This window comes from Artemia franciscana, chromosome 7, assembly GCF_032884065.1.
Source record: "Artemia franciscana chromosome 7, ASM3288406v1, whole genome shotgun sequence".
Lineage (NCBI taxonomy): Eukaryota > Metazoa > Arthropoda > Branchiopoda > Anostraca > Artemiidae > Artemia > Artemia franciscana.
In genome coordinates this window covers 10,044,358-10,071,393 of record NC_088869.1, presented here as the reverse complement: position 1 = coordinate 10,071,393, position 27,036 = coordinate 10,044,358, and the positions used below count along the sequence as shown (strand labels likewise).

At 34.3% G+C, this 27,036-nt stretch overlaps 1 protein-coding gene across 1 annotated transcript in view; it reads right to left on the bottom strand.

Annotated features, from left to right (window-relative positions):
• The window catches only part of LOC136028837 (electron transfer flavoprotein regulatory factor 1-like), a 194,624-nt gene that overhangs the window by 152,289 nt on the left and 15,299 nt on the right, over positions 1–27,036 (bottom strand). The gene's annotated exons all lie outside the window — the stretch shown is intronic.

The following is a 27,036-nucleotide window of genomic DNA, read 5'->3' as shown; positions in this document are numbered from 1 at the left end:
CATTGGAACTTTTAAAGAACAAAAGAAATTCGATAGGAAATTAAAAGTTTTAGTGCCCTTTTGAAGGGTCAAAAGGGATTGGGGGCAGGCAGCGCTCCTCCTAAGCCCATTTGTTTTATAAACACTTTTAAAAAAGCTTCTCCAAATTACAAATATTAACCAAACTATAAATTCTTATAGAAACAACCGAAACGATATAAAATATTATTTTTCCCCTTAAAAGACTATATTGATAAAAACCGAGGTTCTGAAAACTGATAAAAAAAATTTCAGAGAAATTTTTTTATCAGATCTCTGAAATTTTTCAGAGTTCAGATTAAATTGTTACAACTGTATAGTTTACAGATACATAATTTATAGGGGAAAAGTACCCCATCCCTACAAATGGAGGAAATTCATGTGTCTATACCTTCTATTGAATATTGCCTTCAAATTGTTGTCAAATTGAACACCTCTCAGCTATTCATTCCCTGTTATTTTTCCTTTTTGTCCATTTTAAAAAAGGAAATAGTCTGGATTTTTAAAAATAAAATTCTTATATATTTTTGCCGAAGAGAAAACAATATTTGTGAGTATTCTGTCTGAATTTCTATAGTTAATCGTTTGTTTCTTAGTTGCTTATTGACCTCTTTAAATGTTTGCTCTTGTGACAGTTTTGTGGCAAAATAAAGGGTTTTATATCATTCTGAAATTTCTCAACAGAGACAAAATAAGACTTTTTAGCCTTTTGTGTAAAATTTTCTGATTTTTGTGTAAAAAAGGAAATAGACAAATTTTTATAAATAATATTATTGTATATTTTTGCCGAAGAGAAAACGATATTTGCGAGCATTCTGTCTGAATTTCTATAGTTAATCATTTGTTTCTTAGTTGCTTATTGACCTTATTAAATGTTTGCTCTTGTGACAGTTTTGTGCCAAAAAAAGGGGTGTGTATCATTATGAAATTTCTCAACAGAGTGAAAATAAGACTTTTTAGCCTTTTGTGTAAAAAATTTCTGCTGAAAATTTTAATGAAAAAATGTTTGTGTACAGCTTACTGAGTACAGTAAGGTATACAAAAATTACAATGCCGACAATTTTCTAGTCAATTAAGTACCTTAATAGGAGCGTAAAAATGTTAAATAAATAGAATTTAGTGTCAGAAAAACTGGGGAGCAGCTACCCCCCTCCCCACTGCCCAGGCTTAGAACTGCCGCTGATCTTAGTTATATTTTTTAGGTTTTTATAACGCTGTTGGTAAATTCTAAAAGAAAATCAGGAAAAATAATCAAAATTTGGTGACCAAAATTCCACGTATTATCTTAGTTTAAACATTTATCATTTATTTTCCAAGAATGGAGAGAAAAAAAAACTCACTTGAGCATTGCATTCTTTATAAATATTAGTTCATTGATAGGTAGTCAACGCAATAACAGTAGCAAGAAAATTTTTAAATGTTTTAGACGGCTACTTTAATGGCAAAGAATAAAAACGGGTTTTAGCTGTGGCTCGTAGATACGGTAACTAGGCTTATTGAACGCCAACAGAGGTGTTCCATTAAACGAAAAATGAGCGGAAATAAAGTCAACTGAATTTCCAAGCGTAAAACTACCACAGAATACCATTAATAATAAATGAAGCCCAAAAAGAACAGAAATTACAATAAATAACCGAGTCAAGCTCAAAACGAGCAAAAATTAACATGAGAAGGGTTGAAAAACCCATGCCTTCTCAAAAAGAGAACATAATTTCCACTTTAATAAAAACTACCAATGATCTTAGACTTTTGGTTTAATATACATACAAGGACATATATTCCTTAAAGCCTTAATAATTTTCTCATTTATTAAAGTCAATAAAGTGCAAAAAATAAAGATATAATATTTAGTAATATTTGGCTATTTAATGTAATATTTAATAATATGTCTATTTAAAAGTGTACATCCTGTAGATTTTGAAATTTTCAATGCCGAAAAGAGTAGTATCGCCATCGAATTTCACCTGCATAAAATAGATGCCGTTAATAAACTATCCACTAGAATCCCCAAATAATTTTCAAAAATTGTACTTGAGATTGTCTATGCATTAAACAAGACAAATGTGTTTCCCGGAAATATGTAGTTTCCTCAACTAATAAAGGTACTGGTAATCCAATATATACGATTACTTTGGCTGTGTAAATGATAACAGTGCACATTAAAGGAGGAAAAGCTTAGTAAATCACAAACAAAAACTATATTTTATAAAAATCAAAACTTAATTAAAGAACCTTAATTCAGTTTTCATTTTTAACGTTGGTTTTTACTGGTTGTATCATATTTTTTTTTCTGTTACACATCGCCATGCCGTAAAAAAAGCTACCTAACGGAAGGATGTAAAATGGTCTTTGATTGGTCACCAAGAAAGGATCAGCCAATTAGAAACAAAGTTACATTCTTAAGGACCGTATCTAAACCAGTGTGTATGCTTACTTTGTCGATGTGAAGTCACTGTAAAATTTTTCTGAGTGACACAAAGTGTATTTACCATCTTTATTACTGACTTCTTGTGCTTTATTGACACAGTGCTAGGGGACCACTATAAGAATAACAAAATAGTATCTAGAAAAAGTGAAAAAAAATAAGAAGTCGTAATTTTAATTACTATAAATATATCAAAAGGATCTTGCTCTTATAAGTTACAAACCATAGAAAATTTCCGTAATTTTAGAAAAGGGTAACAACCCCTAAAGTGAGTTTGATAATAGATTCTGATGAAGGTTGCAATCTCCTATTCAGCATTGTCAAAAACTCTGTTGTAGACACTTGAAGTTCTTTATGCATAGACACGAAATTGTGTGTTTTTTTTTATAAATTTGTGTTTATTTGTTCGGTTGGGTTTTCGCGAATGTAGTTCAATGAAAAGGATATTGCTGCAGAGAAGTGGTGATTGCTGCCATTTGTTTCACGATTTTAAACTTTTGGCCAGGATAGACCTAACAACTATCGAATGAAAATTCTTGTCTAACAATGGTACCATGTTGCCATTCCGTAGCGTAGGCTGTTTAGAGTAAGAAGGTAAAGCGGTCTTTCATTTGTCACCTACAAATAAGCTGCTAATCATAAAGAAGTAACATACTTGTGGACCATGTGCAAACCATTGAGCCCACTTAGTTAAGGCGGAAAAACTGTAAGAACCAAGTTTTTTTTTGTATTGTCTCATAGTTTTTAGATTTTTTGGTCAACTTTTTTGACATTTGATCGTGTAAAATTTCTTTTAATTTTGATTTTAGTTTGCAATGTTTCCAAAGGAGACAAGAATTTCGCATTCCGCAAGATAATTACACCCAAAGTAAAGAAAAATCAATTTAATGGTATATGAATCGTTCGAACCAGGCACAAAACATTTCAGACTGAAGCAAAATATATTATGGTTAATGTGCGAATTTTTCCAAAAAAAACAAAATTCTTCCAGGAAATAAAGGTCATGTTGGTACACAGTGTCTGAAGGCCGCGTCTAAGACAGTGTTGACAAACCAACTTATTAAACCAGTAGCCGATATTAATCCTCAGCAAAAATGTCTTCGGTTTCTCAATGTAGTTTCGCCCACGCTTTGATTGTGCGTAGTTTTGTGAGGTCTTTGAGTTTCCTCAATGAATAGTCCTCACATTCATCACTAAGCTGTTGTAAGATCGAAAAATGGGTGTCATGGGAAAAATAAGTAGGGAATTGGTTGATTAAATTGTTACAACTGTAAGGTTTACAGATACACAATTTCTAGGGGGAAAGTACCCCACCCCTACAAATGGAGGAAATTCATGGGTCTATACCTTCTTTTGAATATTGCCTTTGTATTGTTGTGAAATTGAACACCTCTCAGCTATTCATTCCCTGTTATTTTTTTTCTATCCATTTAAAAAAGGAAATTGACTGGATTTTTTTAAATGAAATTATTATATATTTATGCCGAAGAGAAAACAAAATTTGTGAGCATTCTTTCTGAATTTCTGTAGTTAATCGTTTGTTTCTTAGTTTCTTATTGACCTCATTAAATGTTTGCTCTTGTGACAGTTTTGTGCCAAAATAAAGGGGTGTATATCATTCTGAAATTTCTCAACAGAGCAAAAATAAGACTTTTTAGCCTTTTATGTAAAATTTTCTCCTTTTTGTGTAAAAAAGGAAATAGACTGAATTTTTTATAATAAGATTATTGTATATTTTTGCCGAAGAGAAAACGATATTTGTGAGCATTCTGTCTGAATTTCTATAGTTAATCATTTGTTTCTTAGTTGCTTATTGACCTTATTAAATGTTTGCTCTTGTGACAGTTTTGTGCCAAAAAAAGGGGTGTGTATCATTATGAAATTTCTCAACAGAGAAAAAATAAGACTTTTTAGCCTTTTGTGTAAAAATTTTCTGCTGAAAATTTTAATCAAAAAATGTTTGTGTACAGCTGAATAAAGTTTCTTAATTTTTGCATTTACTCTATGAAAGCTATACCAAGTAGTCTCTAGGTAAATCCACAGAGAAAAAGTCACCTGCCCAACCCAAAATATTTTTTTTCTTTTTTTTTATAACACAAATCACTTTGTAAATGGCCCAATGTAGATTATGCCATTGGGTATTGACCCTCTGGATGATGGTTTCTCCCTTGCTTACTTATTTTTGATGAGGGTGAAAATTGCTCGATGTATGGCCTTTCATTTTAGGCATTTTTTTTTTTAATATTTGGGGAGATGATTTGTTCTATCGACAATTCTTCTTTTTAATGCTCAGGTAATTTATTCGGCCAGAAGCTCTGAAATCGAGTTCAAGTTTTTGGAATGAGAAAAGAGCTAGAAAGTTGGTACCGTTTTTCAGCAATATTATTGTTCGTTTGTTTGTTCTTCTTATTTATTCACCTTATTTATCTTATTTATTGTTTGTTCTTCTAAAAAAAAAAAGCGAAATAAGTCTACAATAATCATTCAAGGAAATATAGTATATAGTGAAAAGAAAACTACAATTAAGAAATACATGAAACTTAGAGACATTGGGGGGCTTAGGACCCCCCCCCCTTCTCTCCGAAGGAAAAATTGAGAAATAATTATTCGAATGAGTAAAAAGATCTTGCTCGTATTTGTTTTTGTTTTCATTTTGTTTAACCGAACCTCTATAAGTCATATAAAGTGACTAAAGAGAACCAAACCCTATTTTTTTTTTAACAAAAAGATCTAATCTTATCTAGTAACGGTTAGGCCTCACAAAATTGGGGGAGGGGGTAAGGTATACAAAAATTACAATGCCGACAATTTTCTAGTCAATTAAGTACCTTAATAGGAGCGTAAAAAGGTGAAATAAATAGAATTTAGTGTCAGAAAAACTGGGGAGCAGCTACCCCCCTCCCCACTGCCCAGGCTTAGAACCTCCGCTGATCTTAGTTATATTTTTAGGTTTTTATAACGCTGTTGGTAAATTCTAAAAGAAAATCAGGAAAAATAATCAAAATTTGATGACCAAAATTCCACGTATTATCTTCGTTTAAACATTTATCATTTATTTCCCAAGAATAGAGAGAAAAAAACTCACTTGAGTATTGCATTCTTTATCAATATTAGTTCATTGATAGGTAGTCAACGCAATAACAGTAGCAAGAAAATTCTTATATGTTTTAGACGGCTACTTTAATGACAAAGAAAAAAAAACGGGTTTTAGCTGTGGCTTGTAGATACGGTAACTAGGCTTATTGAACGCCAACAGAGGTGTTAGTAGTAAAATTGTATTAATTATTTCATTTAATATATTCCATTATTCATTTCTTATTGAATTACAATGGATGTTATCACAAACCAATTGACAGGTATTCCTTTTTATAGACCTTACTGTCAAAGTGCTAGATTACTGTCAAAGTACTAGCTTTAGCAATGGTCCTATCTTTATATGGTATACGAGACAAATACATTGAAGTGATTAATACAGGAATAATAGCGAGAGAAAAAAAAGAAGAGAATGGAAGAAAAAAAGAAGAGAATTTAAACACGCATCCGTGATTGGTCTTGTGGCAAAAAAATGCAAAATTCCACATTTTTGTAGATAGGAGCTTGAAACTTCTTCTAGAGGATTCTCTGATACGCTGAATCTGAATGTGTGATTTTCGTTAAGATTCTATAGCTTTTAAGGGATGTTTTCCCCTATTTCCTAAAATAAGGCACATTTTCTCAGGCTCTTAACTTTTGATGGGTAATTCTAAACTTAATGAAACTTTATATTTACAATCAGCATTAAAATGCGATTCTTTTGATGTAACTATTGTTATAAAAAGTCCGTTTTTTAGAGTTTTGGTTACTATTGAGCCGGGTCGCTCCTTACTACAGTTCGTTACCACGAACTGTTTAATTGACCTAAATTCTGATATATTTGACAATTTTCCAATTGCTAGGTTAATATTTTCATCCGTAAACTGAAAGCCATGTCTTGGAGCCTGGGCTTATCTGATTAAACCTGAGCTATAAAATTAAACAAATAAGTGTTATGAAGAATAAACAAATAATAAATATAATAACAATTATAATAAATATAATTAACATACATAGTGATACGAATGTATAAACTAATCCTAATTCCCTTTGACAAGTTCACGTCCTTTTTTTCTTATTGCCGGGGAAGAAAAAAACTAATAATCATGCATTCGTGTTCTTTCTTCTGGCAAAATATACAAAATTCCACATTTTTGCAGATAAAAACTTGAAAACTGTAGAACAGGGTTCTCTAATACACTGACTCTGATGGTGTGCTTTTTGATTGTGTCATTGATGGTGTCATTTTGATTATGTGACTTTTAGGGGGTCTTTCTCGCTTTTTTTTGAAGATAAGTAAAATTTGCTGAGGCTCGTAACCTTTGAAAGTTAAAACTAAACTTGATGAAATATGTATATAAAAAATCAGCATAAAAGCCTTCCGTTTTTTTCAAGTCTTTGACTTTCTAAAGTGGCTGATGTGGTTTTTTGTATATTGATGATATGTATAATAAAAAGTGTGTCTCTCTGAAAAAAAAAAAAAATTGAGCCGGCTCGCTCCTTACTTATAGTTCGGTACAAAGAACATTCTGATATTTTTGTAATTCTGGAAATTTGAATAAAGCGTTAACACATTTGAAACTTCTATAAATATTGAGTTAGATTTGCAAGTTACCTCTCCCACACCTCGTATTTTCCCGAAAAGCATCTGAGATGCCCGTTTGTTGTCATAGAAACTTCGAAAACAGCTCATTCCATTGGACATTAAAAGGGCATAGAAGGTATATATAGAAAGGGTGATCTTAAAATCTATAGAGGGGGGTTATCAGATTGGTAATCAGAAGTCCCATTGCCTTTTATAAGATTCAAAGTGATGAGAAGGTGGATAAACCCCCCTCTCCCGCACACATTGTGTGGGGGAGGGGGGATTGACATAACAATATTGACAAAAAATCTTTTATGTCAACATTGTGCTTCCTTACAATTTTTTGAAAAATTTAATCCACAGTTTTTTCTCATGGTTTTCGTCAAATAGTTTTGGAAAACCTTTCCCAAGCTCATGCATGATTAGCGCATGGGTCGCACAGGCTAATTGGTGGCAGGTTCAATCCTACGTGTCGCAATGATTTGATCCTTGGTCCTTGATCCTTGATCCAAGGATTTGATCCTTGGTAAATAACTATAAGTATAAATAAAAACCTTGTGATTTACTTTTCCTCCTCAACGTCTCGCTCTTTACGCTAAAGTTTGACTCTTTCTCTTAACTCTACTTTTTAAAACAGTAAAAAACTTTAGCGTAAAGAGCGGGTCATTGATGAGGAAGCATCCCCTTTCATATACGAAGTAATTTCTGTTCGTTTTAAGTTTCAATTTCGCTCCTTACTTTCCGTTAAAAAAACTTGCTTTTTTTATATTTAATTTCTGAACGTTTTTGAATCAATGCATGTTTTGATTTTGACTCTCCGCAGATGAATAATTAAAACAAAATATGCATATATTTTTTTTTGCTAAATGGCTTTCTCATTGTTTTGATTGAATGATTTTGAGAAAAAAGGAGCAGGGGAGGAGGCCTAGTTGCCCTCCGATTTGTTGGTCACTTAAAAAGGCAACTATTAATTTTTTGACTAATGTTTTTATTAGTAAGACATATACGTAACTTACAAATTAGCTTACGTAACGAACTTCTGTAATCTCATGTTTTTATTACGTATATGAAGGGGTTCATCCCCTCTTCAGAACCTCGCTCTTTACACTAAAGCTTAAATTTTGTCCCAATTTCTTAAGAATGACCCCTGAATCACAAAAGCCGTAGAATAAACAGTTGAAATCACTAAAAATACTTTAGCGTAAAGAACGAGGTATTTGGAGGAGGTGAGCCCATCATATGCGTAATAATTTCTGTTCGTTTTAAGTTTTAATGCTTTTCCTTACTTTCAGTTGAAAAAACTTTTTCATATTTATTTTTTCATTCGTTTTTTTTAAATAATGCTGGAAAATCCTGCGCTCCCTTCATGAAAATTTTCTTCCCCCATGAAAAATTCCTCCAAGGAAAATTACCCAGCATATCCTCCTCTTCTCAACCCCCCCCCCCCCAAACTAAAAAAAACGAAAACGCCTGTACACTTCCAAATAACCATTACTATATGTAAGCAGTGGGCAAAGTTTGTAATTTCTGGCCCCTCCCACAGGGACTCTGGGGGAGTAAGTCGTCCCCAAAAACATAGTTATAAGGTTTTTAGACTACTCTGAATAAAATGGCTATCTCAGAATTTTGATCTGGTGACTTTGGGAAAATAATTAGCGTGGGAGGGGGCCTAGGTGCCCTCAAATCATTTGGTCACTTCAAAAGGGCACTAGAACTTTTCATTTCTCTTAGAATGAGCCCTCTCGCAAGATTCTAGGACCACTGGGTCGATACGATCACCCCTTGGGAAAAAAAAACAAAAAACAAACAAATAAACACGCATCCGTGATTTGCCTTTTGGCAAAAAAAGCAAAATTCAACATTTTTGTAGATAGGAGCTTGAAATTTCTACATTTTAATCGTAAGAGTTATTTTTGAACTAATTAATATTGCTTGGACAGTCGTCTTATATAGTGATTAAACAAAAAAAAACAAGTTTTTTTAAATGAAAGTAAGGAGGGACATTAAAACTTAAAACGAACAAGAATTGCTCCGTATATGAAAGGGGTTTTTCCTCCTCAACGCCCCGCTCTTGACGCTAAAGTTTGACTCTTTCTCTTAACTCTACATTTTAAAACAGTGAAAAACTTTTACTGTTTTACTTTTACTGTTTACCTCTTTTCACACGCCTCTCTCGCAAGGGCATGAAATGCGACTGCGAGGCTTAATTAAAAGCATTAAAAAAACTTCAGGGTAAATTGGGGGTTGGGGTGGGGCAGTTGCTGTCATATACGGTATAGTTTCTGTTCGTTTTGTTTTAATTTCTCTTCTTATTTTCAGTGGAACGTCTTTTTTTATATATATTTCAAGTAGCTTTTCCAATCATGCCCAGGCCAACCAGGATATAGTGTGGACGACCCTATAAACCTGCGGCTCCTTGCGTTGAAATTGCATATATAGAAGATAGTAAAATAAATAGGATATCTGAGGATATGTTATGCAAAGCTATCAAAACGTTAAAGGTGCAGTCAGCTAAGGATCATGATGGCGTATTTTCTAATCACCTCAAACTTGCTCCTTGTTCTTTTCTTATTACTCTACTGGCATTTTTCAACCTTTTACTTACTACTGGTTTAGTACCATCGTCATTCTATATTGGCATAGTTACGCCTATTCCTAAGAGAGACTTGTCATCTTGTATTTCCTGGAGGAAATACAATATGTTTCTTCGACACCACATCTACATACTTAACACTATTTGTGACCTTTAGTAGTCTGTTTTGAAGATGAATTGGTTAACTGTATTTTAGCTCGGAGCATCCGAACGGAGGTTGCTCAGTAACAAACTGAATTAATTTTCCGTGATACTTCAGTATTCTAAAGGTTTGCGTGTGCATTTTAATCGGTGATGCATCAACGCACCGCTCTTTACGCTAAAGTTTTTTACTGTTTTAAAAAGTAGAATTAAGAGAAAGAGTCAAACTTTAGCGTAAAGAGCGGGGCGTTGATGAGGAAGCATACCCTTCCATATACAAATTAATTTCTGTTCGTTTTAAGTTTTAATGCTGCTCCTTACTTTACTTTTTTTTTTATTCAATCACTATATAAGACAACTGCCCAAGCAATATCAATTAATTCAAAAATAAATCTTACGATTAAAATGTCCAATAACAATTGTGAATCAATCTGCAGTCAACAGATGACAAATAATAATGAGAGGCAAATAGAAGAGGTCCGCAAGAAGCAAAGAAGAATTTATTGGGTGGGTTTGGACATTGCAAAAATTCTTAAAGAATTAGGACAAAAATTAAGATTTAGTGTAAAGAGCAAGGTATTGAGGAGGGGACAACCCCTTTCATATACATAATAACTTCTGTTTGGTTCAAGTTTTAAAGTTGCTCCTAACTTTCATTTGAAAAAACTTGTTTTTTAATTTAATTTCCAATAGTTTTTTAAATAATGCCAGGAAATCTGGCCCCACCTCCACGAAGAAACCTCCTTCCGATGGATATATCCTCCAGACAATTCAATCCCAATAAAGATTTACCCCGGACAATTACTCTTAACCACTCCGCGCGTAAAATTGAGACAAAAAAGAGAAAGGTAGATATATAAAAAAATCTCTATAAGAAACCTGTCTAATTACCACATAGTATACTTTCCCCTGACAAGTTCACTCCCTAGACAATTCCCTCTCCATAGAAAATCCTCTGAGGGAAAACCCACATTAGAACTCCCCCCCCATCATCTGAAAATGTAAGCTTGCATCAACAAATACATGTGTAAACAATGGGCGAATTTTATAACTTTAAGACCTTCCCCTGGGGCTTTGGGGGTCATTTTATACCCAAAGGCAGAGTTATTGGGCTTTTCGACTATGATGAACAAAATGGTTATCTCAAAATTTTGATTGAACGATTTTGGTGAAAAGGGGGTAGGGTGGGGGCCTGGTCACCCTCCAATTTCTTTGGTCACTTAAAAAGAGCACTAGAAGTTTTATTTTTCGTTCGAATAAGCCCTCTTTTGATATGCTAGGACCACTTGGGTCGATACGATCACACCTGGGAAAAATATAAACAAATAAACACTTAGTGATCTTTCTTCTGGTAAAAAAACTAAATATATCTACAGTTTTACAGAAGAGTGCTGGAAACCTACTAAGGAGGGTTTTCTGTTACCTTGGATCTGATGGTGTGATTTTCATTAATATCACTTACATTTTAGGGTGTATTTTCCCCCTTTTTCGAAAATCAGGAAAATTTCTCAGGGTCTTAACCTTTGATTCATAAGGTTAAATTTAATAAAATTTACATATTTAACATTAGCATAAAAAGTCAGTTCGGTTTTTTAAGGCTTCGGTTACTATTGAACCGGGTCGCTTCTTACTTACAGTTTTTTCTTTATCGCAAACTATTTTACAAGGTATATGTAGGGTAATTTGTGATTAATGGTTATGGGTACTTTTGTAGAATCAATCGATCAAGCAGAATTACTGTTGTCATTACTCGAAAAAGAAGGTACGATTGGGGTAATTTAACAGATTTGTTTTGCTGGACCACTTCTGGCTGATTATCGATTATATTTACCTCGTCATTTTCAATCCTTAACTATCGACATTGCACACATAACCATTTTGGGTTTTTAAGGCGTTTAGTTTTTGTGATTATTTTTGTGAAAACGACACAAACCATGAATTGAAATCTATATTACAGGCAGAGCAATAACGCTGCGTAAATAAAGAGCGATGTAGGAGAAAATTAATTTTGGTTTACTTACGGTTTTAGACCACGGCACTTCGTATCGAAGGAGATGTCTTAGAAACTTTGAAAAAGCTCATTCGATTGGACATTGAAAGGGCTGGGCTCTTTTTAATACTAACAAACAGTTGGAGGGTAACTATCCTCCTTTCACGCCCACCCTTCCAAATCACATACAATAAAAATTTTGAGATAGCTATTGAGTCCAACGTAGTTGAAAGGTGAGGAAATTATGTATTTCAGGATGACAGCCCCCTAGAGCTCTCAGGGCAAGGGTTGTAGGTTATGCTCTGATGCAATATAAAGTTTATATAGAATGGGTGATCGTATAAATTTCGGAAGGAACTCATTGTATTCCTAATCAGAAGTTTCTAGAGCTGCTTTATGTTTAGAGTAATGGGAGGTGGATGGCTATTTGTTGTCGTAGAAACTTGAAAAAGATCTCATTCGATTGGATACCGAAAGGGCAAGCATTCTTTTTGATAGTCGAAAGTGAATGGAGGACAACTAATCCCCCTCCCATGCCCACTATTTCCTGACTCATATCAAACCAAAATTTTGAATTAGCCATTTTGTTCAACGTAATTAAAGGGTCCAGAAATTATTTCCTAAACACATCCAATAAAAAATGTGTAATATCTATTTTGTAAAACGTGAGTAAATGCTCCAGATAACATGTCTTTGACATTGGAACCACCTCCCCAGTCTAAGTGCCTCTGATCACTCTGAATCTTCAAAAAAACACTGTAACTTCTGATTATGATTCCGATATGGCACTATATACCTTGTATGCCCCAAGAGCATAACTTACAACTCTTGCCCGGAGGGCTGTCTTCCTCAAACTTATAATTTCCGGACCTTTCAATTACTTTGAACAAAATAGCTATCTAAAAACTTGTATTGTAGCTGTTTTCATAATTTTATCAACAATCAATGGCCATCTCTAAAATTTCTATCAACCCTATTTACCTTGGTAAAAACCTGATGGTAATCTTATAATACTGATCTAAAATCTGCCACTGTCAATGGATTGTTACTTCAAATGACATCAGCTGTTATAATTGATTACACAAGTCAATTTGTCAATAAAAACTATGCAAATGTACCTTGTGACAGCCTAGTGGATACGAGTGTGCTACTGAACTGAGAGCGGTCACGTTCGATCCCTGCTGTCGCAAGGAATCCCAAAAAATACTGAAGGAGCTACTGGATGATCAAAATTTTTGATTGTTTGAAATCGCAAGGAATCGTTAAATAAGTACACCCTTTCCACTGGAAGGATCCAATTTTACAGTTTTCAGGTATTTTTCAGGTTCGAATTAAAAGATTAAATCTATTGCTCAGACTCCATAAATATTTTAGCAGTTCGCAAATAAATAAAAATATTACAGTAATAAGGAGAAAGGTAAAAATCAAACCAAAAATAAAACCGTTCTAACATCATTATTTAACAAAAGTTCAGTTAGGACTAACTAAAGAATTACCCCTTCCTCAGAAACAAAAAAGTCGCCTGAAAACGTCGTAGTAAGAATACAATAAAATTTTATGAAGTTTAAAGTTGGATGTTTTCTAAAGGCTTTTGTTTTTATATTACATAGAAAAAAAGTTCTTTTTTTTGCATTAAAAAAAATCGTTTTTCGCATAAAAAAGTTCTTTTTTCACTAAAAGTAAAGAACAACTTAAAGCCAACAAAGAAGAGAAAGTATTTGCGAGAGGCTGTCATCTCTTCACCCTGTTTGGCTATTCGTCGGATAATTTACACCTCCTAATCCTGGATAATGCAGGATAACTGAGGCTAAGTGACGTCATACATAAACAAAAAATTCAAAAATGGAAAACATGTGCAATTAGATGCAGACAACAAGTAGGGTCGTTGAAACGGGGGGGGGTGGCAAAGGAGGCAGTTCTCCCCCAAAAAATTTGGAAAACAAATATAGTTTATTAAGTAGCTTTAAAATTGTTGCTCGTTTTAAGTGTCAAATTTCTTCTTTATTTTGAGTAATTTTAGTTTTCAGTTTTGAACAGTCTGATTTCGGTTATTTTGAGCATTTGTTCTTCATCTTGCGCAAGGAATTTGATGATTGAAAAACTAAAGTCTAATTTTGTATTTTTGCAACAAATTTTCGTAAGCTTCGAAAGAGCAATTTAAAGCAATGACCATAAAATATTATTAGGAAGGTAGTCGCATAAGCATTGAGCGATTTCGTCTTAAAGACTTTTTAAAAAGGCTGCCAAACATTTTGTCTTTCCCATAAGATAAGGTATAGCCGAAAACTTCATAAGTAACCGAAACTGAAAGAAACAGTATTGAAAGCAATGAACATTTTAACGAATCAAATTTTGATGCTTATTTAAAATATAAAAAAGCGATAAAGTTTAACAAAAAAATAATAATAATTTATTTAAACCCTTTATAACAGAAATTCTGAAAAGAGGAGTAAAAAGAATGTGACCATCAAAAGCTGCGCGCCTGAGGAAATGTCCCTGATTTTCAAAAAGGGGAGTAACTCCACTAAAAGGCAATCGATCTTAATGAAAGTCACATCATCAGGTTCAGCGCATTCGAGAACCCTGTTGCAGAAGTTTCAAGCTCCCATTTGCCAAAAAAAGGGGAATTCCGTATTTTTGGAAAAACTAAAGATCACGGAGGCGCGTTCATTTACTTTTGCTATTCTTTAATGTTGCTTGTTTTCTGAAGAGGTCTTTGTATCGAACCAATACTCCTAGAACATTGCGAGAGGGCTCATTTGAAAGGAAATTAGAATTTGTAGTGATCTTTTTAAGTGATCAAATAGATTGGAGGGCAACAAGCCACCTTTTTCCGTCTGATTAAAATTTTGGGATATGCATTTTGTTCAGCATAGTTGAAAGGCCCAAAAATTGCGCCTTTGAGATATCATAGCTTCCAAAATATGCAGCATTTTATTAAAAAATGAGGAGCACAAAAGTATTCTATGCTTACTGCCAAAAAAATGGCAATTTAAGAGCAGTACAAAGACACGCATGCATACAGAGGAGGAGACAGCATAAAAGAAAAAAAATGCCTGGGATAAAAGAATTAGATTTCGCATCTGTGACATACTTCGAAATTTGTTGGGAAGGAGGGGGTCTTCAAAAGTTCTGTCGAAGAAGATTTTGTTACTCCTCTGTGTGTGCAGAAATGTTGCAAGGCCATTATATTATTTCATAGGGCATATTTTTTCCTAAACTTCATTTTTTGGCAAATTCTAAGGAATTCCTATGTTAATTTAACATCCGTAATACAAAATGTACTTTTTATATATTTTCAGTTTCTTTTTGGCAAGCAATAGAAAATAAAAGATTAACACTGTTTTTACCAAATTTGAATTCTTGATAGCATAAACAAGCTTCTTTAAAATCATGTCTATAATTTAAAATATAATGAAGGATCTTAAAAGCCATAAAGATCATGTAAAGTAGAGTTTTAAAATAAAGATGCTGCTTCTAACGAAAGGTGAACTCCATAAAAAAAAAGTTCTAAAAACAAGGAGGAAGAAAAAAAAATTATTAAACAAACAAATCATCATTCCGCAACTAAACAAATTAAATTAATTACCCTTATTATTGCACTGAAGAAAAATTCTAAGCGTCGCCAAACGCTTGACGTCGTTGAGATTTTTTTTGTCCACACATGTGTCAGTCCTCATTCTCGCAACATACCTTTTCTCTTTGTATATACCATTGGAATATCACCACATTGATCATATAGCATAAAGAGGTAGAGAAGGAACATCCTAGGAGCACCCGATTCAGAGCTTGATAATTCACTTGTTCGGGGCTCAATATGGTGGAGGAAAGGAGAAAAGATTTGATTTATATCCAAAGCTTGGATACCAATACATTTATGATTGCATACGTATTGGTATCTAAGTTGTGAATTGCTCCAACTTTTAGGTTCAGACTGTCAGTTTCCTGTCTCCAGCCGCTAGCATCGCTACCGCGCATTATGTCCCAAAAATAAATCGAGTTTTCGTAACTGCATTGGTATCTAAGCTGTGGTTCCACGTTACTTTTTGATTTTGAAAATAGCAAATTCAAAAAAATAAACTTACCATCTATATTCCATTGGAGCATCCTTTATCCATGTTTTCCGCTTGATACTTAGTCGACGCATGTATGTACTGACTACACTCCACATAATAAGCTAAAAATAGCTTATTAGCAAGCTCCTGGTGGTTTGTCAAATTTCCACTATTATTGTCCCTTTTTTTCTCTGAAGGGGCAAAGCTAAAGTATTCCTACTAGGGGGGGGCAAGAGGCGATGCTATTGAGGTAAGAGCTCTTCAAGCGGTAGTGAAGAATAGTAACTATTTAGCAAAAACGCTACTTGGTGGATTTAAAAACGTTACACATTAAATGATAAACAATTAACATACGTTAAATAATCAAAAATATATGTACTTATGCTTGGCTTTTACTAACATTATCAGCAACGGGCAGCAGCAGACAACAGTAGTATAGCATAAACAAGCTTTTGAGTGAGCGAACGTGACTGTCACTTACACTTGACCTTTTTCGTGCTGATCCACCACTAATGCTGCAGTGCATATCCACCCCCCGCTTCCCCAGCCCCAACACCCAGCACAGAATGCTCAATCTCGTGACTGAACCAAGCTCTATTCTAACAGCTCCGGGTATCGCACCATTCATTTTCTCGTAATTTGAATGGATTTTGAGTAAGTAAGATTGATATCAACAAGTGAAAGCCAGAATAAATGTCATTGGCAGCATAATAGCGATGTCTGAGTAAAGATACAGAATAAGTCAGAGTATTATTGTAGACTGTGAAACATTATATTGTGACATAATCCCTACATTTAAAAAGCAACCGTATTTTAAATTTGAAAGTAATCGAAATATAGAGTCTAAATTATTAACTTGTTCGTTCGACATTGTTTGACAAAGAATATCCTGAAAATCTGAACAACTCTTGGCATCATTGCGGCAGAAACCTTGTGTTAATAAAAAATTGTCAGGGATGCCAATTGAAATTGACTCTTTAGAGTTTCAAAATTACATTACCCTTTGCATTATCCTTTAAAAAAATTATAATTCCATAAAAGCTACACAAAATGTGTTCTTGTATAAATCAAAGCATGGGGGTACACATTTCCTGAGGGTGTTACACTGAATATCGTTTTAATGTCATTATTCACAATTAAAGCATGGTCTTCTAGCTCTGCATGATAAAACTGATAACAAAAGAAAAAGAGAATGAGTTGGTATCGCTTATATGTGTACGCAAAATTTCTAAATTGTGAGAAAAATATACATATATCGTTTAAATTCACTTTATTCTATTCTCAGCAGAAATTTCGTACAGATTACTGATGGAAACATAAATATACCCAAAGTAGCGATGGCTTTTGGTGAAATGCGACTAATTTCAGTCATAATTCTTAGCATATTTATTTTAGTTCTTTTTTATGGAGCAGGATAAGCGAAATATTTAGAAAAGCACAAGTAGCGAGAAGTCAGTATGGTATTGTACCTAGAGGCAGTTAAATGTTTATGCGTTAGTGTGTGAATCCAAAACACAAGGAATAGGATGTTCTTACTGATTATTAGGCAATTCAATGACAAATAAGGACAATCGGAGTTTCAACTAGACCCACGTTGCCCGGGCAACGTGAAGTGCTGCGGCAACCTTTGTCAGGTTTTGCCGACTAAAGTGTTGCGAGAGCAACACTTTGGTTTTGTTTCTTCGCTATCGATCAGTAATCACATGATCAAAGGCTATTCCTCAGCGTTGAAAAAACAACAACAAAATAGTATCGAAAGAAGGGACTAAATTGACTTTGCAGCCAATTGAATTTTATCCTTTTCAATCGTAGACATCGTGACGGATGAAAGCTCGGAACAATCTTCTATATATGTTTTACGTAGTTAAAAACATATATATGTATCTATCTATATTCACAGGTGGGACACAGGGACACAACTACAATGGCGCGTAACGACTTACGTGCGTGGGGGGGGGCTTGGGGGGGCCAAAGGGCCCCCTCCAACTAGGTGTTGGGGTGGCGCGAAGCGCCACCCCAACAGCTAGTATCTTATATAATCTAGTTGGTATTATAAAGCTATCCCTAACTTTTCGGGATCACAATACCATAGATGACATTCTATTAATTATTACGAAACTATCTCATTGTTTTACATTCTCGTTTGTGCTTGTTTCTTCACTATCGGTTAAATGATGAAGTTGCCAGCCTATCGAAGTTTTTAAAACGGTATGTTCAAACAAGAACATAATCAGTTATCACATGGCCAAAGGCTATTCCTCAGTCTTGAAAAAACAACAACTACAAAATAATATCGAAAGAAGGGACTAAATTGACTTTGCAGCCACTTGAACTTTATCCTTTTCAATCGTAGACATCGTGACAGATCAAAACTTGGAACAATATCTTATATAATCTAGTTGGTATTATAAAGCTATCCGTAACTTTTCAGGATTAAAATACCATAGATGGTACTAATTACTACGAAACTACCTTATTGTTTATATTTTCGTTTGGACCCGTTGCGTAAACACTTAATTCTGTCAGATTTAAAGAGATTGAATACAATGTGCACCAATTTGCACAGATTTCTAGCCCAAAGTGAACAGATTCTTACTTACAAGTCCCTCTCCCATGATAAACATCATGTTCACCGGAAACAAATAAATGGGTACATCAACTACAAAAGTTGCAAACCCCTCATCACTGAAGATGATTTTAGCCCAGCAGCCGATTATTACTTACTGGAACCAAATTGGTTTAACCATCAAATACACCGGATTCAAATAATAGCAAATAACTAGCAAAAGTGGCATACCCCTAATGGCTGAAGATGATTATGAGCTATTAGCCGTTTGTCACCCAAAGTGAACCGATTCTTACTTCTAAGTTCCTTTCAGTGATAGGCATCAAGTTCACCGGAGACAAATAAATGGGTACATCAACTAGCATAGTTGCAAACCCCTCATTGCTGAAGTTGACTGTAGCCTAACAGCAGATTATTACTTACAAGTCCCCTAAATTTCTTACCACTGGAACCAAATTGGTTTTACCATCAAATACACTGGAAAGAAATAATAGATACATCAACTAGCACAAGTTGTTAACCCCTTACAGCCGAAGGCGATTATTACCTAACAGCCGACTGTTTCTAAGTCCTCTATATGTCTCAAAATTTGTATTGGCCTCAGTGTGTACCTTGCTACTGAAGTCGTCAACCCCTTGAAACTTTCAAACGGGTATACCTCATGAAGGAATTTTTGTATCAAAAAATGGATGTCATATACTTTGATCAGCTCATCAAGAGCTATTGATTGCCGTCGAAAAAAATTCTATCTGTCTTAGTACAATTTTTTTTTTGCCGTAGGCCAACTTTCAAACGTCACCACTTAGAAAGGAGCAAAGGATAAGCTTCAATTTCTTTAGCAATGAGAGAACTTTTAAAGTTTATTAGGCACATCTGATACCATTTCTCTACTGCAATCCCAAGTCCGAAAAACCGAATGATAAACTCAGCTGAAATCACGAACAGAAATGGGTAGAAACAATAGATGGCAGCACTTTTGGACCCGTGGGAAAATGCCACATTTTTGCTTCTGTAAATTTTTCTATTTATCACTCATGAAGATATATTGGCTTTGGGGCCGCGTAACTGCCGCATACATTTAATATTTATAGATTTTACTCCATCTTCAATTTGAAAATGGTGCCTGCCTGATTGCCTGCTAGAACGGAGCTTTCCACTCGAAAGCAGAAACATGGTTTGATGAAACAAAAGCTTGGCTGCACAACTTCAGATACTCCTCTCTGACATAGGCTATATAACTCCACTTCACTTCTCACACCATAGGCTCTGGTTTGTGGACAAGCAAAAACCATCCTTTTTGGCCCTAGGCAAAAGTTTTGCGGAGCTTTCCAAAATGTAATGTCATATTCATCAATCCGGCCTGAGGTCCACACTTTTCGTAAAAACCGCACAGGTTAGACCCTTACTAGTTTCCGGGAATAAGCTGAGATCGGCAGCAAAGGAAAAAAAAACAAAAAAAAAACCGGAAAAATCCAAATTGTTGCTCTCGCAGCACAATTGAAATAGAGATTGAATCAATTAAATGATTCCTGGAGCAGATCCCCCTTTAGCAAATTCCATGACCAAACTAAAACCAATTTGGCCTATCTAGTTATAGTGCAAATAGCATTATAAAAAGTATTAAGTCGTATTTCCTTTTTCATTTATTTTTCTTTTTTAAGCATAGTAACATTTTTCAATTTTGCCATTAAATAGGCTCATAGTTTTACTTAATGACAAAGTTTCAATCCAGTATATTTGGAAATATATTAATGTGGAAAATTTTGTGAAATGTAATGGAGCACTATTTTTCTCATTTTCTTTATGTTAAAATGAGCTTATATTAATTAAAAATAAAAAACATTATCTGCTCAAAATAAAGAACAAATTTTACACTTGAAACGAGCAACAATTTTAAAGCTTTTTAATTAACTATATTGTTTCCAAGTTTATGGGGAGGGGGAGTAATTCCCCCCCCCCCTTTGCCACCCACTTCAACGACCCCACTTGTTCTCTGCATCTAATCCATCTAATACAACATGTGTTTTCCATTTTTGATTGTTTTTTGTTTATGTATGACGCCATTTAACCTCAGTTATCCTGAATTATGAAGATTCCCAAACAGCTAGTGAAATAAATGATATTAGTCCAAGTGATCTAGTACAAAACATAAAAAGTCATCGCTCTAAGTTTCTCCCAGTGCTGAGCACAAGCGTAGACTCCTTGCCAAATAAACAAACGGAGCTACGGATCTTAGTAGCAAACGGAGCAACGGAGTTAGCAGCAAAAAATGATTATGATGTGATTTGTGTGTCTGAAATTAAGCCGAAGAATACAAATAACCCAAACAACAAATAAGTAAGCAGAATCTCTCTTAATAAAGTTTTGGATTGGGTTGCATATTTAGCTATTTACCGGAGCCCAAGTTGCCCAAACCTAATAGAATCTGAACTGGCACTTTGTAAGGCCCTGCAGTTGCTACAAGATAAGAAGCCAAAGAACCTTTTAATAATTGGAGATTTTAACCTTCGTCAAGTCAGCTGGGTTGATGGCTTAGGGTATTCACCCCAGTATCATGAGGGTCATGCTATGAACTCTGCTTTTCTCACTTATCTAGCAGAAAATACGCTATATCAATCCGTTGAATCACCAACAAGGTTCAGAGATGGACAAATACCCTTGCTACTAGACCTGGTAATCACAGACGACCCAGATCAAATTCTAAGTATCGATCATTTACCACCGATCGGTGCCAGTGATCATGTATGTCTCTCCGACTGTCACCACCCTTTTTCGACCATATTTGTAGAAGATATATCGATTATGAGATTTAGTGACGTCCAAAAATGAATTGGTTGAAAAAGTATTTCCGAATATTCTAACCAATTATAAAAATCATAAATGGCTCAATGAACGAGCGATTTTGGCAGCCAAGAATAAAGACGTCCACGAAATCAACAATATTATTTTGACCAAGATTCGAGACCAGGAAGTAATTTACAAGTCAGTCAACACAGTTCTGGAACCAAATGAAGCTGTTAATTATCCATCTGAAATTTTAAATTCCCTGGATCTCCCAGGGTTTCCACCACACAGGTTACAACAAAAATAGGCGTACCAATAATACTGTTACGAAATATTAATCCACCAAAGCTTTGCACTGGCACGCGACTTGTCGTAAAAAAAAACAATGGAAAATGTAATAGAGGCAACAATCTTGACAGGGCCTTTCGAGGGTGAGGTTGTTCTTATTCCTCGCATTCCAATGATTTCAAAGGATGTGCCTTTTCAATTAAAAAGATTGCAATTCCCAATTCGATTAGCATTTGCAATCACCCTAAACAAAGCTCAAGGGTAATCATTAGAAAAATGCGGTATAGATACCTTAATACAGATTGTTTTTCTCATGGACAATTGTATGTTGCATGTTCAGGGGTCGGTAAACCCAACAATCTATTTATATGCACAGACAATGGGACAGCGAAGAATGTTGTATATTCGCAAATTTTACGTAGTTAATTTATAGTGTATATGTAGGTCTTTTTCACCATTCTGTAGCCGGTCCTTTAATTCTTTCACAAGTTTCCCTCGCTTCTCTCTGTCCTCTCTGCTTATATCACTTCGGTACTGAATCATCTCCTTTTTCAAAAAGGAGATTCTAGTGATTTTTTTTTTATCGTCATGTTGGGGATGGTAAATATCACTGGCGTTATTCTTTGTGGCTGTTGTCCGGCAATGATCTAGTTATTTTTAGGTATCAAGCGCTTTACATTTGTGAGATGAAACTCTGAAAGTTTATAGAAGGTTTTTAGGTATTCGCTGATGAACTTTATATCAGCCTGTTCCTTCTCCTGGCTTGTACCCTGGCTTGTGCTCTAGCTCGGGAATTCCATTAGCTATGATATTTAGTCTTCGGCGTTGCCTATCATGGTCTATTCTTATTTCGTCTCTCACTTCTTCGCGGGCTTCCGATGTTTGAGCCTTAATAATGGCTGCAAGCTCGGCATTGAATTCGTTTGTTAGGGTTTCCTACAAGACTTTTAGTTCTTCTCTAACGAGGTATTTGACTTGTGTTTCCATGTCAGCTTTGTTGTACTTTTTTAACAGTTCTATTTCAATTCCTGCAACTCTTTCAGTGACTGAATCAACCATTATAGTCATTTCTGCGAGCAGTTCAGTTTTTAGGCAATCAATTTGCTCTGTCACAATCGTGTTTACATCCTCAGCGGTAGCACTATTTCTCATGGGGTCGGCTAAACAAAGGGGGCAATACCGGGAGAATGATGATCCAGCACTTAATTTGTTTATAAGGTTGTACCTAGATTCTGTCATTTCAATACATGAAATGCATAGTCATTTTTCACATCCGTCACACAACATTGCCTTAGCATCAGGTTTTAATTTCATATCCCAGCCCGCACAGAGGTTCTCTCCATTTTTTTGTGGGGACACTTGCTTTCTTTTCCCCATTATCTTTGACCTTATTCTGATAAGGTTATTGACCTTAAAAGAGTGTCTACCAAAACTTCTGAAATATGTAGGGTGGATTCACAAAGGAACTTGCACTTGGGATCACAATCATCAGCGATTTTTGGACCTGTGGGAGGTGTGGATACTTGAATCGCCTATCCCCAGCAGTTTACTTCTTCTCTCCAACCTTCTTCCCATTTTGTTGTAACCACCAAGACTGGCTTGTAATCGTCATTTAGGAGCTGAACATCTCTTTGCTTTACATTAAGGTTATTTCCTCTCCTTTTAAAATTCTGGTTTGTAACTTTTGTAACGAATTTATTGCATCACTGGTAGCTTTCAATAGCTGTTTATCTAAGCATGGGAACTTGGAAAAATCTCTATTAGCAAGCTGTTTCTACAATTTCTTCTTCTGGGGAAAATCCTCGATGCACAGATTGTGCTCCCTTTCTATTTCCTTCAAATAATCGTCTAAATTTTTGATCCATGGTTGGACTTTCCTTAATAGTTTGGGAGAACCCTTTTTAAGTTTGCTTATTAAAAGAGCACGGATTTTTGCAGATTTTGCGTGTTTTACGATGTCATTTAATTTTCTCTTTTTGATATTACGATGAAGAGATAAAAGATTATCTTTAAATTTTCGTTCGTCAAACATTCTTTGGGTTTCTCTCTTTAGAGACAATTATCGACAGGTAGACTTGAGAATAATTTTCCCAAACTATTATTCTCCCAAAATTCTCCCAAACTATTATGGAAAGTTCAACCACGGATCAAAAATTTAGACGTTTATTTGAAGGAAATAGAAACGGAGCACAATCTGCGCATCGGGGATTTTGCAATATTCCTTGCAAAAGAGGAGGATCGAACAGAAAAGGAGAATTCAATACTCTCAGTTTAGAGGGAACACTCGTATCCACTACGCTGTCACAAGGTAGTATTGTATAGGTTTTATTGACAAGTTGACTTGTATAATCCGTTATAACAGCTGATATCAGTAAAAATTATAGTGGCCAAAAAAGGCCACTATAACTTGATCCTGGCCATTTTTTATCCTGGCCACGTAGTTTGATCCTGGCCATTTGTTCCTTTTTTGATCCTGGCCATTTGTTTATTTTTAGAAAAAATTATTTCACGAATGTCTATAAATTTATTCCTTGCAACAGAGGGGATCGAACTTCAATACTCTCAGTTTAGAGGGAACACTCGTATCCGCTAAGGTAATATTGTATAGGTTTTATTGACAAGTTGACTTGTGTAATCAGTTATAACAGCTAATATCAGTTGAAGTTATAGTGGCCAAAAAGGCCACTATAATTTGATCCTGGTCATTTTTTTTTATCCTGGCTTTTTGTTCCTGGCCATGTAGTTTGATCCTGGCCATTTGTTCCTTTTTTGATCCTGGCCATTTTTTTATTTCTAGAGAGTTCAGCCGATCTATAGAAGCTTTGCATGGCCACGAAGATAAAATTAAGATTGTTTTGAACAGGGCTGAGACAATTGGTACTGAGCAGTTGACAAATGCTTATAGCCAAGTTTTGTTTTCAGTATCGCAAGTTTTAAAATACAAAGAAGCTTCAAAAATTTATTTCGCAAAAAACACTCCAAAAAACCGCTTGGGCTAAAGAGAGAAACCCAAAGAATGTTCGACGAACAAAAAGTTAAATTTGATCTTTTATCTCTTCATCGTATATTCCTTGCAACAGAGGGGATCGAACTTCAACACTCTCAGCTTAGAAGGAACACTCGTATCCACTAAAGTGTCACGAGTTACTTTTGTATAGGTTTTATTGACGAGTTGACTTTTGTAATCAATTATTCTGATATCAGTTGAAGTAACAATCCAGTGACAGTGACAAATTTTTTCGATCAGTATTATAAGATTATCATCAGGTTTTTACCAAATTAAACAGGGTTGTAGCATATAATTGATTAAATTAAAGATAATTGAGAAATTACCCATAAGCCTTAAAAGGCTTTATTAGTACTCTAAGTATTTATTGACTGGAATCTTTTGATAAAGGGTTTTCTAAAAGCCGGAGTTTTTTCAGCTAAGATTAGATCAGGTAAAGATCAGGATCAAAGATCCAAGATAAAGATCAGGTAAAATGCATATCTATATATATAAAAATAAGTTGTTTGTGGGTTATGTCTGTCTGTCTGTCTGTCCGCATATGACGTCTGAATTATTTCATCATATACCAATTCAAAAACGAAGGTAAAAACTACAAAAAAACTAAAAAGGAAAAAACTAAAAAAAACTAAAAAAGCTAGAATACTAAAAAAAACTAATAAAAGTTAAAAAACTAAAAACTAAAAAAGAAAAAAAAACTAAAAAAACGTAAAAACTACAAAACTAAAACCTAAAAAAAAACTTAAAAAAAGGTAAAAACGAAAAAAACTAAAACGAAAGAAAAACTAAAAACTAATAAAAAAAACTAAAAAACTAAAAACTGAAAAAGAAAAAAGACTAAAAAGAAAAAAGAAAAAAACTAAAAAAGCTAAAAAAAAGGGTAAAAACCAATAATAAAACTAAAAGACACAGGGACACAACTACAATGGCGCGTAACTAATATTGGTAGAGCGTTATGTTTCTGGTTGTAGATCTGAAAGGTTCAACCCTGAATACAAAAGAAGAAAAAAAACTAAAAAAGGTAAAAACTACAAAAAAACTAAAAAAAGAAAGAAAAACTAAAAACAAAAAATTTATTTCATAAACCAATTCAAAAACGAATGTATTCAAACCCGAGTAGCTGAGTTGGTAACGCGTTATGTTCCAGGTTCTAGGTCTGAGAAACTAAAAAAAAAAAAATATAAAAAACTAAAAAAAACTAAAACAAGGTAAAAACTACAAAAAAAAACTAAAAAGAAAAAAACTAAAAACTAATAAAAAAATTAAAAAAAATAAAAAAGAAAAAAAAGAAAAAAAGGAAAAAAACTGAAAAATAAAGGAGAAAAACATAACTAAAAAAAAAACTAAAAATGTAAAAACTACAAAAAAAACTAAAAAGAAAACAGAAAAAAAAACTAAAAAAAGGTAAAAACCAAAAAAACTAAAAGAAAAAAGGAAAAAAAACACAAAATTTATTTCATCATATACCAATTCAAAAACGAATGTATATACAGACCGGGACACAGGGACACAAATGACGACCGGGACGCCGGGGGGCACAGGGGGATATCTAAATGACGACAGGGGCAAAGGGAATGTGAACGCTGAAAAAAAAAATCTTGTAAACATTCAATTTGATTTCAGGATAAGGCTATCAACCGAAATGGCTACAATCAAACTTGTGGAATGGGTAAATGAGGCGTGCGAATTGAATTTGATTCCAGCTGCCTTATTCCTACGTTTAAAGAAAGCCTTTGACACAATAAACCCAAAAAAATTGTTACTTGAACTGGATAAAATCAGTGCGGTTGGAAAGAGCTCCTTATGGTTTAAATCTTACTTGAGTGGCCGGAAGCAAGTCGTGGTGAACGACTCTTCAACTTCTGTGACAAATGTGATAACATGCGGAGTACCCTAAGGGTCTATACTAGGTCCTTTTTTTATTTTTTTCGAATTAAGTAGTATTTGTCAGAGGGTGGTATAATCCTTTTGCAGGCGATAAATCTTTTACTTGTTGCTGCGGCATCAGTTAATCTACTTTTGGTAAAATGAGAAAGGCATTGGTCGAGCTTATTGAGTGGGCAGATTTTAATCTTTTGACATAAAATTATACCAAAACTAGTTACATTTTATTTTCTTGGACATCTAGTGTTGAAATTAACTCGTAACTAATAGTAGTAAATGGTAACCAAATACAAACAACAAGGGTAACAAAGTATTTGGGTTTTATGTTTGATATTAAACATTGTATTTGGGTTTTATAATGATATTTAACATTGTGTGTTTTCATGGAAAACACACAATGTTAAGTGTGTTCAACACAATGTTAAGTGCTTCAAAATTGTTAAGATCTCTCGGTGTGCTTCGCCGAGTTAAAAACTTAGTTTCAAAGAAAATTCTTAGATTACTTTATTTTGCTACTTTTTACCCGTATATTTTCTATGGTTGCTCTATATGGGCAAGTAATTTTTGATTCATGTTATACAAAAACAAATGAACATGGATTATCAGTTTAACTGACATATACTGATAT